This window comes from Chinchilla lanigera, unplaced genomic scaffold (assembly GCF_000276665.1).
Source record: "Chinchilla lanigera isolate Chin_1 unplaced genomic scaffold, ChiLan1.0 scaffold00046, whole genome shotgun sequence".
Classification (NCBI taxonomy): Eukaryota; Metazoa; Chordata; class Mammalia; order Rodentia; family Chinchillidae; genus Chinchilla; species Chinchilla lanigera.
Window position 1 is genome coordinate 14895500 of NW_004955447.1, and position 5268 is coordinate 14900767.

Here is a 5268-nt window from a genome sequence, read left to right on the forward strand (position 1 = left end):
TTCTTCCTCCAGACAACCACATGGCTTTTGCTCCTCCACTTCCTTCAGGTCTTCGTTCCTATGTCAGCCTCTCAGGAGGGCTGTCTTGAACACCCTGGCTAAAGTTACCTTTGTCACCACCTCCTCACCTTCAGATTCCCTATGCTTCCTTCCCCCTGCCTGAACCATGACCTGAAAGACTTTATACTTCCTCTATTCACTTGTTAACTATCTGCCTCTCCCCATACCCTGGAATGTGAACTCCATGAGTGCCAGGCGGTCCATCTGTCTTGCTCACTGTGGTTCACCTCAGGTACCTAGTAGGCGATCAATAAATCCAATGGATCACTCAAGCATGGCGAATAAACTTCAGGGGAACGAGCATAATAGCAGGGCAGAGCGGGCACGGTGGCGCACATCTGTAATCCCAGCACTCGGGAGGTTGAGGTAGGAGGATCATTGCGAGTTTGAGACCAGCCTGGGCTACAAAGTGAGCTCAAGGCCAGCCTGAACTGCATAGCGAGACCTTGTCTCAAAAAGACAAAAATAAATTTAAAAAAAAAAAAAAGGGCAGGGCAAACATTCAGATTCCTGGCAGCCTGAGGTGAAGCAATAATGAAGCAGAATGATATAACTTAGTACTACTATCTTATCTGAAAACCAAGGTGAAGAGAACTCACGTATTCACACACTGAGGTGCAGAACCAAGACCTATTTCTATCAGCTGATTATGCTAACTAAATACATTAGTAATCCAGGCCAACAACAGGTCACACCTCCTCATCAAAGAACTATCTTTCTTTAAAAATTAGCTGGTAGAAAGAAAGAAAGAGAGAGAGAGAAAGAGAGAAGAAGGAAGGAAGGAAGGAAGGAAGGAAGGAAGGAAGGAAGGAAGGAAGGAAGGAAGGAAGGGAGGAAGGAAGAAAAACTTAGCTGTGCTAAGGATTGAATCCAGAGTTTTGCACTTGCCAGGCAAGCGCTCTATCACTGAGCTAAATCTCCACCCCAAGAATTACATTTTAAGAGGATCCCCTTAGAGAAAAGTATCCACACCCAAAGAAGCAAATCAAATGAGGGACACGAGTCATAATAGGGCAGGTTTGGGGGTGGCCAGACTCTTCACACAGAGTCTCACCAGGGCCCTCTGAACCCTGGGTGAGAGAATCAGCTCCTGCGCAGACACTCACCCTCTCACACCCTGACTGTCTGGAATACTCTTGTCCTGCTTCTAGCTTGTCTCTGGAGAATCACTTATCTGTGTGCATCTGCAATTCCAGCACTTCAGGGGCTAAGGAGGAGGACAGTTTGAGCCCAGGAGTTTGAGATCAGCCTTGGCAACATAGCAAGACCTGTGTCAAACAGATTTTTTGCCAGAAGTAATGGTGCACGCCTGTAATCCCAGCACTCAGGAGGCTGAGGCAAGAGGATCGCTGCAAGTTCAGGGCCAGCCTGAGCACACAGTGAGTTCAAGGCCAGGCTGGATTGCATAGTATGACGCTGTTTCAAAAAGACAAAATAAAAAACTGTTTTTTCTGCTGCTTCTTCTGGATTCTCACTTTCTACTTCCATTTCGCCATAAGAAAAAGAGGCTCTGGTGCTGAGATGCGGCTCAGAGCACTTGCCCAGAATGTACCAGGTTCTGGGTTTGATTTTCAGCAACACACAAAAAAAGGAAAGAAACAAGAAAAGGAAGAACTGGAGGTCCCTGTATGGAGACTTACATTCTGTCTTGAAAATGCAAGGATCTTACGCAATATTGGGATGCAGTCAATCTTTGGTTCTATTTTGCAACTTTCCACCTGAACCATTTGGCTAATTCTAATTTTAGATAATTTTTTAAATGCATCTGGCTGTAAGCTTTACTTTCTTAGTCTTAACCCATTTATTTTTCCCTACTTTCTCCTGTCATCATCATCTTTGATTTCTACGCTGTTCAGGGCACACACAACACCCAGCTACTCCTAGCTCCTACATCCATTTATTCTTTCACACACTGATTCAACAAGCTATTTACTTCGCTCCTTCCATACACAGAGCACTATGACTAGCTGTCCTGTAGTGTGTGTGTTCAGAGACATGCAGTGTTCCGGGTAGGCATGCAGAGCCAGAGCAAAACAATTCTGCTTACCAGGGAGAGTCACCAGCCCTCTTCCCCACATTGGAGAGAAAATGGACTACAATGAAAACTTTGAATAAGTCACTGACCCTATCTCCAGCTCTCCTCTCCTAACCTCCCAGGCCCTCCCCTCCCTCTCCTCTCCCTCCTCCTTCTCCCCTGCCCCAGGGACTGAACAAACCCCGGGCCAAGTGCCAAGTGCTCTACCAATGAGCTATATCCTCAGTCCTTTTTTATTTTGAGATAGGTTGCTCAGGTTGGCCTCAAACTTAACGATCCTCCTGCCTCAGCCTTCTGAGTAGCTAGCATTACAGGTATGTACCACCAAACCCAGCCCAGATTTATTCTCTCCTGCTCAGGTGATGAATACTGACCAACTGCACTGGCTGCCTGGTGGTACTGTGAGAATCACAGCCCTGCTCTACAGTGTGCATTGCTGCAAGCCCTATTCCCAACAGCCAAAAGGTGGAAACAACTCCAGTGTCCCTCAGCAGACCGATAGATGAGCAAAGGGTGATACAGCCACACACTGGAATATCATTCATCCACAAAAGGAATAAAGTTTTGACACACAGTGAACTTGAACCCTGCATGCTTCATGAAATGAGTCAGACACAAAAGGACACATACCCATGATCCCACCTACACGAGGTACCTAGAACAGGCTGAGTCCTAGACACAGAAAGCAGAAGAGAGGTTACTAGGGCTGAGGGAGTGGGTGAGGGGTGGCCCTACCGTCTAATGGATGAAGGTTTTGGTGTGGGATGATGAAAAAGTTCTGGAGATAGAAAGCGGAGATGAGTTACATAACATGGGGACTACACTCGATCCCCTCAAACTGCATGTTTAAAATGGATAGAATGGTAAATTTCCCATTGTGCATATTTTGCTATACTTACAAAAAATTACAAATCCACCTGGTCATGAGCCCAACAAGTGACCAGGACAGCACATACTCAGGCCTGCGGTGTAGCTCACTGGAGGTCGTGGGTAGCGTCCAGGTGTCAGAACTCACTTGTAGGAGAGGAGGGAAATGCAGTTATCTCCACTGGCCTCATCGCAGAACAAGTAACTACAGCATGAAAGAGACAAATTAGGGAAAATGATGGCCCCTGTGATCAAAAAGTCTGATTCCAAAGGCCCCATCCTCTTTGTCAAGGACTCAGAGTTCTCATTCAACGACACTCAGCTTGTCTCCTTCGCCCGCTTCCCGGGAAGCACAGCTGGTTGTCCTGAGCTACAGCGTTAAACCTCGGAAGACAACAGTGATCTTCAGGAAAAGAACTCCCTCAGGCATTTGTACAAGCCTGTGCCTAGATGCGAACTGCAAAATGGGCACTGCGTTTTAGGGCTTGGGGCTGATGCTTTCTAGTGAATCTTTAAGGAGCAGTCTCAGTTCAGGACAAGAATAGGAAGTCAGAGTGCATGAGGTAGGAAAAAGGGTGAAAACTTAAAGGTTAAGGAAGAGACTGAAGGCTGCACTTGTGAAAAATTTGTGAGTGAATGAGTAGAAGACAAAAAGATAGTGTCCCAGAGCATGGTCTTGGAGTCATTTTTTAAAATAGATGTAAGGGTATTTACACTAAGAAAGGAAAGAAGCAGTGAGGAGAAAGGAGTTCACCTAACGCCAACGCTCCTGAGAAGATGGCAAGTAATTAGGTCAGGGGAACAAGAAGAGCGTTGGGCTTTCAAGGAAGGCACACTTGTAAAGAACTGGGGAAGAGAATTTGGCCAGGCCAAAAGTGGGAGCATCTATGGAGCACCTGAGAAAGTGTGGGTCCACCCCAAAGGAAGCTGTTATCGGGCAGCACCTCCCGCTGTCAACAGGACAGGCACACAAACACCACCTGGTACGTAACAAGGATCCAGAGACCACCTAAGATAGGGAGGAGGAAACCAGAAAAACTCATGAGAAGGGGAGTTAGGAAAAGAAGCAAGTTTATGGTGAATTTCCTGAGAAAAGCGAAACAGTATGTCATCTACCAATAAGGTAGAGTTGTAGTATATGGAAAAATTTTGAGGTGACTGGTCTGAAAAAGTGTGATAAGTCCAGGACATAATAACAAGTCGCTGAAATTTTTTAAAATTCTGCTCCATTGGTCATTGTGTCTGTTTTTATGTCAGTACCATATTAAATTTTAATTTATTTTTAATTGATACACAGTTGTACATATTTATGGGCTTCAATGTAATTTTTAATTAGTATAGTATTAGACACTGTTTAGTCCTGACAAGTCACAATTGCTCAGTGGAGGACAAGCAATGTTAGACATGTAATAAAGCCAAGGAAGAGACCTGGGAGTCTAGGGAAATCTTCAGAGGAAACAACCAGGGGTACCATGACAGTGCTTTAAGTGTGTTGTGAAGGCAAGGACTGCTGAGTACCGCTGAGTACTTCTGAGTACTGTGAGTACTGCTAAGTACTGCTAAGTACTGCTAAGTACTGAGTACATGCTTGCTTATGGAGCCAAGCTGAGTATGAGGGTAGGTAAAAACATGATACTGATGCATCTGGAAAGTGAGAAGGGATGAAAAAGGGAGGGAAGTCCCAATGAAGGCCAAAAAGATTATGACTATGAATAAATGATGGAGTAGAAAGGCAAAAAGGCTTTGGTCAGAGACAGAAGTTGCATTTGCAGGATTTGGGGGAGGAGGTCCAGGACACTCATCGGTCGTTAAGAGCCCCACAAGTTCACAACAGGACCCTGAATCCTAGCTAAGAGCACTGTTTCTCCTCTGCAACAGTGCAAACATGTTTAGAGATGCTGGACAAAACAAGGTCATCAATCTACTGAAAAGGGAAAGTTCTTACGATTTCTTCTCTCACTGCAACGCTGGAGGTTGCTATGAAATTTACACTGAGCTATTCTGAGCTCTGGGACCTGCCCATACACATTCATAGCAGCTGAAGGAAGAAAGCCAGAAAATACTGGGAGGCTCTTTAACCTAAGGTAAGGGATAGAAAGGGCTCAGATCTTTTATACTGAAATATCATTTGGTGCAGTAAAACTGACGTAGCCTGAGAAAATACTTGTTTCCTTATTACCTTTTTAAAGGTACTGCAGCTTTCCGACCAATCAAATATAAGTACTGTATTTTGAAAAACTACCTCCAAATAAATACTGCATGAAAACAAAGTCATACAGCGGTTAGATGTGTATATATACATATTA